Source organism: Salvia miltiorrhiza, chromosome 3, assembly GCF_028751815.1.
Source record: "Salvia miltiorrhiza cultivar Shanhuang (shh) chromosome 3, IMPLAD_Smil_shh, whole genome shotgun sequence".
Taxonomy (NCBI): Eukaryota; Viridiplantae; Streptophyta; class Magnoliopsida; order Lamiales; family Lamiaceae; genus Salvia; species Salvia miltiorrhiza.
The window spans coordinates 43472065-43485454 of NC_080389.1; the positions used below are offsets into that span (position 1 = coordinate 43472065).

The 13390-nt window shown below is 38.8% G+C and overlaps 1 pseudogene; it reads right to left on the minus strand.

Moving 5' to 3' along the window:
• Positions 1-1408: 1408 nt before the first annotated feature.
• Positions 1409-9190, minus strand: LOC131018844 (UDP-glucosyltransferase 29-like; annotated as a pseudogene).
• Positions 9191-13390: the final 4200 nt, after the last annotated feature.

Here is a 13390-nt window from a genome sequence, read left to right on the forward strand (position 1 = left end):
TAAGTAATCAGTTCCAAACTGATTCTTCAACTGATACTTCAGTTGGTAACTTCAGTCTTCAGTCTTCACTCCTTCGTCCTTCAGTCTTCAGAACCGCAAACTAAACTAGAAACGAACTCTAACACTTGAGTTCAAAAACCGTTCTAGTCTATTACAATTAAGACCTATGGATTTTGGTATCATCAAAACAAGGATTAGGATATTCCACAAGATTCCCAACACTAACTGATATCTTTACTGAAGTAATTTCAGTATCAGTCTTCAACCTTTGTTTAACTGAGTTTTCGTTAACTGTCAGTATCAGTTAACTTCAAAAGGTTGTTCTGTGTGTTATGAAAAATAGCCTATAGGTGTATTCTTTCCCCCCTCCCCTTCATACACCTATTCTAGACCTTCTGGGACCTAACAGTAAGAATAACACCTTTTGTAAATATTGTCTTTTATATAATAAGATAATAATAATGGGACAACCAAACATGAAAATTGAAATATAAATAATGGTACAAAGAGTGTAATATTTAGTTTTCTTTCCAATGAGTTATGTCATTAAAAGGAATTACAAGTTTGCGTTAAAATGTGTCATGTAATCATATACTCTTTTTGTTTCATAGCAGTGTGCTTACTTTGCTTTTTTGTCACTTCATTACTATGGCTCACCATTATTTTCTATTTGGGTTAATGGCCTGTAAAACCACAAACTTTGAGCAAATTTTGGTTTTAACCTCTAACAAAAGATTCTGCTTGTAAAACTACGAACTTTGAAATATTTCTGATTTTGACTACAGGATAAATTTCCGGCCAAAAATAGGCTGAGTTTGCAGCCTAAAATCCAGCATGGCTTAATCGACAATGACACAAAAACGGCGTGGTTCTTTTAAAAATACAAAACGACGTCATTTAACTTAAAGACAGGCAGGAAGCAATAGGATGATGTTATTAAATCCACCGAATACCAAAATAATTTAGAAATAAATAGAGCTATTATAATAATAGGATGAAAGATAAGAAAGCAATTAGAGGAAATGACCGAAATAATTCTTACTAATGACCTAAGCAATTGCCCGAGGATTCCACCGAATAGTTGATGATTTCTTACTTGAATGTTTCCTCCAACTCTGGGGAGATTTTAGTGGAAATGACTAAAGGAAATAGATTTTGAGAATTAGGGCATTTAATTAAAAGATTTTGGGGGAAATGACTAAAGGAAATTGATTAAAATGTCACATAAGCCGCCAGAAATTTATCCCGTAGTCAAAATCAGAAAGATTTCAAAGTTTACAGACAGAATCTTTTGTTAGAGGTTAAAACCAAAATTCGTTCAAAGTTCGTGGTTTTACAGGCCATTAACCCTTTATATTTTACTCGAAAAAGTGGAATCATCTCTTCACACAACACATTTTTTTTTTGTTTATTTTGTAGTGGAGTGGGTCCCAAGTTGTACCAACATTCTTTGTGTGTTTTCCTCGGCCATAACCTCCTCCACCACCCCATCCATCTCCGCCTCCCCTTTCTCCCTCATCCTCTCGGCCATCTCCGCCGCACCCCCTTCCCACTCCTCTCCACCACTACCTTCTTGACCACCCTCGCCATCCCCTCCCTCTCCCATCTCACCACCTCCTCCCCAATCCCCACCTCCTGCACCATCTTCGCCTTCAGCGGCTAGTCCAAATGCATCGGCACCGCTATAATCGGCATGCCGCAATATGCTCTTTCCATCACCAAGCTCCACCCGCAATGGCTCATGAACCCCCCTGTGCTCGCCCACGACAGTATCCACCATTGCGGCGCCCACCCCTCCACCACCATCCCCCTCTCCCCAACCTTCTCCAGAAACTCCTCTGGCAGTTTCTCCCCCGCCGGAAACCTAACCACCCATAAGAAGCTAACCCCACTCATCTCCAGCCCATGAGCTATCTCATCAACCTCGCTCTCCGAAAAGAAATACTCGTTTCCAAAGGAGGCGAACACCGTCGAGCGTCGATCTCTCCGATCGAGCCACTCCATGATCATCTCTTCATTCTCTTTCTTCTCCGCAGTTTGCCCTATCTCCTGGACTAGAGGGCCCTCTGGCACGAATTTCTTCCGCGTCAATTCCAACAAAAGATCTACGTACTTGCCTTCGATCTTTTGAAACATATTGATTAATACAATCTCTGCAATCGTCGGATGGAATCCTTAGCCCTAATGTGATCGGCGGTGTCGGTGCCGGCGGAGTTGACCAAGCGGTTGAACACCGATTGCTTCTTTCTCCCAGAAGTATATCGCCGGGAAGGGGTAGTGATCGGATCGGATGAATGTTGGTACAACTTGGGACCCATTCCACTACAAAATAAACCAAAATTTTTTTAAGTAAACGGCGTCAAACAACAGTCTGGACCATGGGTTTAAATGCACCCTAATTCTGGACTATGGGGGTGGTTTTTGCACCAAAGTCGAGAATGGGGGGGTGGGTCAACGCTCTAGGGGTGTCTACTTCAGGGGTGGATCTGCACCTTAACCCTTTAATTTTTGTTAAAATTCGAGGTAAACAAACTAAGCATACTCTTCGGGTACAAGACACTATATAATATGATCTGAAATATATAAAATACTTCTTCTTTATTGGAAAATTTTAATATAAAATACTTTGAAACTGACATAAATTTTTTTTTTAACATAAAACACTTTAAAGTACTTTGAAATTGACATAATTTGTGTTACATGTAAATATGTAAAATCGTGATGTACGTTTGGACGTTTAAAATCTTTTATTATTAATTTATTTGACATTATCTATGTATTGTATATATAAATAAATGACATATGATAATTAAAAAGATTTAAAATTATATAATATTAAAGTGTATATTTTGTTATATAAATTTTAAATAAATAAGTGTATGTTAATCGTTTCAAAAAAATATATTAATATATGTTAATTAGTTACGAATATAATAAAAAATGGAGTATTACATTAAAATGTATAGGAGATTCGAATTAAGGTAGGAGAGTAACCAGGGGATCATTTGTTGATTTTTTGTTCTCTTTGTTCACGTAACATTGTCACGATGAATATGGTAATTTATATGTACACTTTTGACTAGGAAGACCTAAACTCTTTAGTTAGAACAATGATTTTTTTTAATGATTTGGGTAGTTCACTATTAGTGCCATATGTGTCTAACCCGCGCGCAAACCCGAATTCAACCCGAATCCGGTCCGCTCTAATTAAAGGCAAAACAGTCTTTACACATAATAAATGACCAGATTTTGTGTTTTTAAATTAGTGGTCAAATATAGTGTTTACTTCTTCAAAAGCGCTCTCTAAATTTATTATGGAAAAATGAGAGATAACAAGAATTTGTGCATTTAAATGCCTCCTTTCTTTTCCCTCATTTTCTAGAAAATAAAAGTTCACCATTTTTCATTCCTTCTTTTCACTTCAAGGATGGACAATATTATCACTCCATTTTTAGTGTAATTATATTATCCCTCCTTGAAGTGAAAAAAAAAGAGTGAAAAATGGTGAACTTTTCTTTTATAGAAAATGAGGGAAAATAAAGGAGGCATTTAAAGGAATAAATTTTTAATATCCTTTATTTTCTCATGATAAATTTATCCATCAAAGAGAACACACCTAGAAGAGTAATTTTTTCAGGAATTTCCATATGCAACGCCCCTTTGCACGAGAACACGATTCAGGGGTGATAGAGTCCTGCTAAATTTGTTTGGCATATAACTCAGTACTTGATATTATGAATAGCTATTCTTCTATTATAATTTATATTCGATAAATATTTTTGACTTAACATTACCTTGTAAACAGAAATTGGGTTATCAATTCTCATGTGTTCAATTAGAAGATTGACTGGAATTGGATATCAAAAATCAGATGCGATAAACTCGATGAGTCTCAAGTGGACCCATTTATCGCGGATGCTTGTATCTCGAGCCAAATATGCTCGAAATTTGGGCAGAACTGCTTCTGTGGCTTAATGAGTGCTGCTCGACTCCTCGTTGTTCCTTTCCTCTTCCCATTCCGTAGCATACTCCCCTTCATCCTCGATTAGCATGTTGTGCAAAATAATGCACACAAATATGAGATCGTTGAGTTGCTCTTTATGTTAGAGCTGAGCAGGACCTTTGATAATAGCCCAGCATGATTGAAGAACGCCAAGAGCTCATTCTATGTCTTTCTTTGCAGCTTCTTGCATCACTTTAAACCTTTTTTTTTTCTTCTTCTTCTTCTTCTCATCAGTCGGGAATGGACGACTCTCTGCGAACGTTGGTCAATCTAGGTAGAGTTATCGATTAAGTAGTACCCCATACTATAGTGAGACCCGTTGACATCGAATTGTACCAATGGAGCCTTTCCCGCAACATCATTAAATAATATCGATTGATTGAGCACATTGTTGTTATTGTTTGACTCCAAATTAAGCATGTCAGATCTACAGATACTGGGAGGCAATCGCCTCGAGGATAATTGTTGGCTCACCGTGATCACCCCGGGTGTAAGGTCCTTGCCATGTCGTTGGACAATTCTTCAAAGTCCAGTGCATGCAATTGAGACTTCCTAACATTCCAGAAAAACCGTGCTTCACATCGTGCATAGCTAGCAATTTTTGGCAGTTAGTGTTAGTCGACCTCCTCAGATATTTAACGCTGAATATGCAGACGATGCATCAACATAAATTGTTCAAGCATTGCAAGCCCGAGATTGTGCGTACTGTCGTTGTTGGCCCCGAGATAGTGCGTATTGGTGTATGGGGGGATATACCAATTATAAACTTTTCGTTTGATCTTCAAAGTATTAATTGTATTTTGAATAGGGTTCAACTGATAATGAGTCAACTGGTTTGATGCAGATGAGTTTAACCTATGTTAAACAAACTGATATCCAGATAATCATGTTTTAACTGTAAGTACAATTAGCGATCGTACTGACTGCTCAAAAGCTGATCAGGTTAACAGATTACTGACTTGTGCAGAATGTGGTGATTGATTACTTGCTTTACAAAATCTTTCCATGTTAGTTTTTCAGTTTAGTTAGTATTCAATATAAGATCAAGAGCTTAAAGCAATTTTCTATGTTGATGTAATGTATGAATTGTCACTACGCAGATAAGATAAGAAGATAGATAAACATGCAATACTAAAAGTAAATACATAATGTAAGTACGCAGTTAATTTGTAGTGGTTCCGCTAACTCATATATCCACTTCCCTTTGTGACATGTGAATTCACTATACATGAATTCCTTGTTCCAAAGCTGCAAGTAATTCTATCAGCCGTGTCTTTAACCAGTCGATACTTCACTTTGTACTACAGAAGTAACCCATTGTAACTTACTCGGATCGCAACCATTGGATACCTATCATATTTCAGTCGGCCTTATGCACTGCTGCTTTCTATCTGATTCTTAGATGTTAGTTCGTCTTACTACCTGCGACTTACTCTCTGAACGACCTACTTCTACTTTAACAACGGTCTTAAGCTGAAGGTGTGACTAAGTACAAGTGGGGTTTTTCCAACTAGCGAATACACTGTTACAATCAGAACAATGAGTATGAAGTATGCTCAATTCTAACCCTAAGATACACAATATGATGCCTAGAACTATGCAAATGTATATACTCTTGATTCTGAAAAAATTGAGCTTGTAATTCCATAGAGTTTGTTTACATTGTAGACTCTATTATTCGAAAATACGTTGTGATCTTGTGGATGAAAGCTTGAAGGCTTGATCACTTGTAGATTCAAATTGGCAGGGTTTTCGATAATCACTTCGTTGAATGCCTCGAGGTATTTATAGACGAGAGTTTGAATATTTCCGTTGGAGAGAACATCTTCTAATCCTCGGTTGTTGCCTTCGAAAAATCTTTCCATTTGATACAACGTAAGACTATCTCAAGACTTTGTGCATCTGTATGCTAACGACGTAGACATTTATGCAAAATTCTTGTCCTAGGATGTACTTTCTTCTGAAAAAGCAAGATACTCATTTAATGCCAAATTTGTAGCATTAAATTTCTTCATTACTTTGTCACGCCTCGTAGGTTGACTTTCATTTTTCTTCTTTGGACTTAAGGACTTATGTGATACATTTGGATTGGGCCAAGCCTTTAAGTTGGATATCATCAGCTGATGTCCTAATACTTAAAGAACTCATTTATCTCTTGGGGTTCGTGGATTTGGGAGCCGTTCATCCCGGTGAGGAGGTCCTTGGTGTGTTGGCGCCTTCTTCACGACCGAATGCCAACTTGCGACCGTCTTATTCGACATGGTCTTATTACACCTAATTGGTGTCCGATCTGTAAAAGGGATGCAGAGACGACGGAGCATATTTTTTGGAATTGCGTGATGGTTAAACAAACTTGGGCTGTTTTTTTTAAATGGTTCGACTTTTCTCAAGGTCTGTAGGAGCTGGACATTCAAAGCTTCATGGTGGTCGCTTGGAACCAAAAGTTGAGCTCGCAGATAAATAAGTTTTGGAAAGCGGGTATCATCGCTTTGATTTGGGCGATTTGGGTGCAAAGAAATAGCTGTATCTTTGATAACAAACACTTTTTCTATAAACATGTTCTTCATGTTGTGAAAGTTTCTTTTCTCGAGATGGAATTGAATTTCAAACACTTAGGTAGTGTGCATAATGTTTGGTCTGATTACATGGTGTTGCGCAATATCGGTGTCAAAGGCAGAGCTGCTCCCCCTCCGAAGCTTATTTCGGTGAGTTGGTGGCCTCCTGTGGCGCCGTGGATAAAAGTAAACATGGACGGGTCTGCTCTGGGGGCACTTGGCGCCATTGTTTCGGGCGGTGTCTTTCGTGATAATTGGGGTTGGGTGAGAGGATGCTTTCATTTCAAGCATGGGGTGGGTTATGCGTTTGAAGCGGAGTTGATGGCAGCCATTTCTGCCATTAGAATTGCTCACGCGAGGGGCTGGAATCATCTTTGGGTGGAGTTAGATTATTCTTACATTGTGGCTCTTCTTCAAGCGCGTTCCAAAAATGTTGGCGTTTTTTCGCGTTGTGGCAGAATATTTTGGGTTTGTTGGAGTCGTTTAGGTTGCATGTGACTCATATCTACCGTGAAGGAAATAAAGTGGCAGATATTATGGCGAATCATGATCGTGTTGTGGGGTGGTGGCCTCACGGCATTGCTGAGATTAAGCATGCTGCCCGTTTGGACATGTCAACTCCCTCGTACGTTATAATGGTTCTCTAACAGCCATGGTTGATTGCGCGATGGTGTTGGGTGGGAGCTTTGGTTGGGGTATTTTCTCTACCGCATGTTTTTTGTGGCTGAGTTTTGGTTGGAGCAGTTGGCTCTTTCGTTGGGGCTTTTTAGCAAACAGTTTGTGAGCACTTTGCATGGGGATTTGTTTTTTTGGGCTGGAATTGTTTGCTGCTCTGCTATAGTTGCTTTGGGTTATGCGATGGGCATAGGCTTGGGAATAAGACTGCGTTTTGGCGAAAGATCTCCAGGGAGGTGGTGGTGTTTGGAGCGAACTATAGCTCTTTTGCAGGCGGCGGGTGCGCTCATGCCTGGGGCTGTTGCGGTCGATCTTCGTTGACTGCCCGATGATGGATTTGTTGTTCATTGGTCGGGGATTTTGTTACCACCAATTGGACTGTCATTGTGGAATTGGTGAGGGGTTCTTTAGCCCAGTTTCTTCCTGCGTTCCGGTCTTTCTTTGGCTTTTTTCAGTTTTTGTTGCTTTTGCTGCTTTTTCGTTTGGGATCTTTTTAGCGGAAAAGGTGTCTGGATTAACTTAGGGGCGATGGTAAGGCCGGAGTTCCTAAAGTTAATCCACTATTTGTTGCTTTTCTTTTCTTCTGCTTTGAGTTCTTTAGACGGGTACTCTTTTTCCTTGCTAAGGGTTTTCCCACTGGGTTTTCCTTAGCAAGGTTTTAATGAGGCTCGACCCTTAATATGCTTTTTTGTGCTTTCAAGGGTTGTTTTAGGTTTTTTCTTTTTAATATAATCGTCATTTAATAAAAGAACTCATTTGTTCTTTAGTTGAACTTGTACACTGTCCGACTAATCCATCGACTCATTAACCAAACTGCTGATATCCTACAAACACAAGAAGCACGCTCCCTAACATTTGAGTTGCAATATATTTTGATAAGGATTTGGCATATCATCATCAGTTTTAGAGGTTTTCAGATCTTGGTCAAAATATTATTTTACCAATAATTTTCCCATTTTTTATGATGTCAAAACCACTAACACAATAGGAAAAAAAAAAACCTAGGTCTGAACATTGCATCATATTAAAAAGATAAATCATGTTCATAGTTTTAGGCAAATATACAATTTCAGAGCAATAGTGTACATTAATAACATACTCAGACTCTCTAAGATATCATAGGCAATGTCAAATATCAAACCATGTAAATTTTGAATTCATAAACATGTTGATACAATAAACATAACTAGATAAAGCAAAGAAAAACAAGAATTTTAAAACTTATTAGTTTGGTCGCGTCTGAGTGTCTGAACGTCTGGTGAGCTGGCGGTTGTGCCTCAGATCAGTCTATGCTGAATAGCTTGGTCAACACAGTCAGCATTTGAAAATTTTATTTGTAGGCATCAACCTCTGAAGCATCGTGAGTAGAAAGGTTGGAAGAAGAAGACATATTTTTAAGAAATATGGAGTAGGAGAAGATAATAGAATGAAGGGTTAAGTACCAAATTCTTCCCTATCGATGGCGTCCCTATCGCGTACAGGACCCTATAGTCAGGACATACGTTGTTTACTACCTCAACGTGGCAAAATCCAATCAATTTTCCCTCGCCACTTAAAGGACATTAACACCATGAATTTTTATTTTTATTTTTTTAATTAATATGAAAATCAAACATTTCTACGGGACCAAATACCCCCCCCGAGCCGCCGGGCCTCCTCTCCCTTCCCTGTTTGATGCACAGTGCACGGCCAGAACCGTCGCCGCCTCCGTATCCGCCGCCCGAACCATATACAACACCACCTTGGCACATGCTAGTGCCTCCACCACCACCACTACCCCACCCTCCGCCACTACCTCCCCCAAAATCATACCCACTTCTACCACCACCGCTATTACCAAATCTTCTGCAGCCAAACCCATCCACACCACCAGAGCCGCTGCCAAACCCGTCGCCACCTCCATGGCCACCACCCCAGCCCTTTCTAAGCCCAAAACCTTGACCTTTATCATATCCATCAACCGTCAAGGTGTGAAGAAGACAAAATCGAAATTTAAAAATAAAAAATCCTAGATGTATTTTTATTTGGGGAAAGGGAAAAAGAGAATAAGTGAGGGAGAACGAGAGACGCCGGCCTCGCTGCGCCGAAGGCGGCGAGAACCGGCGACTTTCGCTGGAACAGAGGCGGCGACGGTTCTGGCCGTGCGCCCTGCATCGAACAGAGAAGGGAGAGGAGGCCCGATGGCGCAGGGGGTATTTGATCCCGTAGGAACGTTCGATTTTCATATTAATTAAAAAAAATTGACGGTGTTAACGTCCATTTAGTGACGGGGGAAAATTGGTTCGATTTTACCATTAAACAACGTTTATCATGACTATAGGGTCATGTACGCGATAGGGACGCCATCGATAGAGGGAATTTGGTACTTAACCCTAGAATGAATTTGATATAAAAAATGAATTAAATAAATTAATATTAAATAAATTTGATATAAAAAATGAATTTGATATAAAAAATGAATTTAATATTTAGGTAAAAAAAAGAAAACTAACCGTTCAATGATATTTTTGAACTAAAAAACATTAAAAAATTCTAAAGTTGCAGTAATGGATTTTTTAAACTATTTTTTTATATGTCACGTGTAACACACGCACCTTATATAAAAGCCTTGGGGTTGATGTCTAATCTTTGAGCCTTCTATCAAGCCACCGGACTTGACAGCGGGGCAGGGCTCGCCGAGGTGGGGCTCTAGTCCCTCGGTTGAGCCTCGCTATGGATCAGTGTTGCCGCCGGTCCAGGAACCGCGAACCGGCGGTTCAGGGTCGAGAATCTGGCGGACCGGAACCAGCCCGGATGAAATGTGAAGGGCTGGTTTTCGGACCCTGAACCGGCGGTTCCGGGCCGGGCTGAAAACCGGCGGTTCAGGGCCGAAAACCGGCGGTTCCCGGTTTTTCACTTTTTTTTTGTATTATTTTTATTTTTAATGAAATTAAATGATTTGTGTTAATTTCAACTAAATGTAGCTTCACTATTTATAGTGTACTACACATGGTAGAGAATCCTACATTTTTCAATGTGGGATAAATATAGCTTCACTATTTATAGTGTACTACACATGGTAGAGAATCCTACATTTTTCAATGTGGGATAATTTCAACTTAATTGAGCTTCACTATCTATAGTGTACTACATATTGTAAAGAATACTACATTTTTCAATGTGGGATCACTCAACCTAACTTATAAATATAGAACTTATATTCATGTAACTTACAACTTATAAATATATAACTTGTAACTTATAACTTATATTCATGTAATAGTTTTTACTTTACAAATGTTGAAAAAAATATTAAAATTACTCAACTTATACTATATAGTTTTATAAATTATGATGTTAAAAACTTAAAATGTTAAAATTACTCAACTTAAAGTCTTAAATTACTTAATAACTTATAAACTATTGTCATATAAATATATAATTTTTAAATATATGTTTTATTTTTTAAAGCTTGAAATTACTCAAGTTACCAAGTAAAATAATTTTCAAATTTACTCAACTTAAAAATCTTAATAATATAATAATATTTTTTATGTCATCTTTTTTTTTTAAATGACAATTGAATTGAAATAAAATAAAGGAAAAATAATTAACACATTGAGAACCAAAAATTCAAATGAATTCATAAAAATAGATATCTTTATTGAATTTATTATATGTACCAAAAAATATTACAAGGATACAAATTACATAATCTTTAAAATTGAATAAGTAAACTAACTAATACTAACTAATTGATCCCTAGACCTTATAAGTTATAAGTTACATAATTTATATTCATGTAATATATAACTTATAACTTATAAAAATATAACTTGTAACTTATAACTTATATTCATGTAATAGTTTTTACTTTACAAATGTTGAAAAAAATATTAAAATTACTCAACTTATACTATATAGTTTTATAAATTATGATGTTAAAAACTTAAAATGTTAAAATTACTCAACTTAAAGTCGTAAATTACTTAATAACTTATATACTATTGTCATATAAATATATAATTTTTAAATATATGTTTTGTTTTTTAAAAAATATTACAAGGATACAAATTACATAATCTTTAAAATTGAATAAGTAAACTAACTAATATTAACTAATTGATCACTAGACCTTATAAGTTATAAGTTACATATTTATAAGTTATATATTTAGAAGTTATAAGTTATTACATGAATATAAGTTATATATTTATAAGTTAGGTTGAGTGATCCCACATTGAAAATGTAGGATTCTTTACAATGTGTAGTACATTATAGATATTGAAGTTACATTATCCCACATTGAAAAATGTAGGATTCTCTACCATGTTTAGTACACTATAAATAGTGAAGCTACATTATCCCACATTGAAAAATGTAGGATTCTCTACCATGTGTAGTACACTATAAATAGTGAAACTACATTTAGTTAAAATTATTAAGATTTGAATATAAAATTAAAAAAAAAATAAAAAATTGGCCGGGCCCGACGGTTCAGGGCCGAACCGGCGGGCCGCGGGCTGCCCTCCCCTTGAACCTTAACCGGACCAAGCTCCTTGGCGGGCCGGTCCCGGAACCGGCCCGTGGTCAACGGTCCGGGCCCGGACCGTTGACTTTCGGGCCGGTTCAGGGTTGGCCCGCCGGTCCCGGTTGAACCGTGGCATCCCTACTATGGATGCTCGATCCAATGACAGTCTCTAGCATACTAGTAATATTTTCTCCGTGCTATTAAATATGGCTCCATACGTTTAGGTACACATATCAAGAAATAAAACTTGATTAAACGATGCTTGATTAAACGATATGAATCTATTTTATTAGAGCATCCACAGTGGTATACTCATTCTCCCTTACTCGAGTAAGGTAGAGAACGAGTAAGTCACTGCAGGGGTGTTGCTTACTCGAGTATGACTCGAAGGCTGTGGTGATGAGAGTGTGTCTTCACGCGCTGGAATTAAAAAAAATTAAAATTCTGAAATTCGAATCTAACGGCTCTGTAGTCGATTTTTCCATTTATTTATTTGTTTATCCCATTTTTCCTTTTTTTTTCATTTTTTTCCTATACATATCTCTCATTTCTCCAACTACATTCACACCTCACCCAATCTCTCTTTCTCTCTTTCTTTATTTCTCTACTTCAATTCTTTCTCCTCCTCCAAAAAAGGGTTAAAGTGCAGATTAGTCCCTGAAGTAGACCCCCCTAGAGCGTTTAGCCCCCCATTCTCGGTCAAGGCGCGTTGACCTCCCTGAACTTCAGAACAAGGGTGCAACTAACCCCACATAACTAACGGCCTACTCACGCCGTTTCCTTCGATTTTTTTTTATTTTAATATTAAATGGGGCCCTCAAATCCATCTCTCTCTCTTTGAAAGTCACGGCTGAAACACAGCACCACCGCTCATTTCCTCTTCTCCGGTGGCGTCAGCCGCCGCGGCTGAATCCGGCTCCGCCTCCCTGGACAGCCGTCTTACCCTCTCTCTCTCTCTCGCTCTCACTTTGCCTACCAATTCTGGAATACACACAAAAATATTGAGCCCCAATTTCGCCTCAAAAACGCTGCTGCCGCCGTCCTGTGATTTCCGACGAGCCGGCGCTGCCGCTAGGCGCCGCTCCTTTCCTCCTCCCTCTCCCCTTACTCACTGATGACTCAGCATACCCATCTCTCAGCTCTCGGCGAAGTTCCAGATTGAGCCCTAACCCTCCTTGTTCTCTTCGATTCTGGCCGCCGCCGCTATCACTGGGATTCGGCGAGGCCGCGTCTTCTGAAGGCCAACAAGGCCCGCGGCTCCCACGTCGTTTTTCCCCTGTTCCCAAAACAGAAGGGCGACTGAGCCCTAGCTTCCTCTAGGTTCGACTGAAATCGACATCCTGGTTCGACTTCCGGCGGGCTGTCTCTGCCTTACAGCCACCGTCAAGTCACCGAAATTCGTTGGTGGTGGGTCCCATTTAATATTAAAACAAAAAAAATTCGAAGGAAACGGCGTGAGTAGGCCGTTAGTTATGTGGGGTTAGTTGCACCCTTGTTCTGGAGTTCAGGGAGGTCAACGTGCCTTGACCGAGAATGGGGGGCTAAACGCTATAGGGGGTCTACTTCAGGGACTAATATGCACCTTAGCCCCCAAAAAAATGGCCGAATGGTTCGATGATACTTCGTCGTCTTCGTCCGACGGAGTTG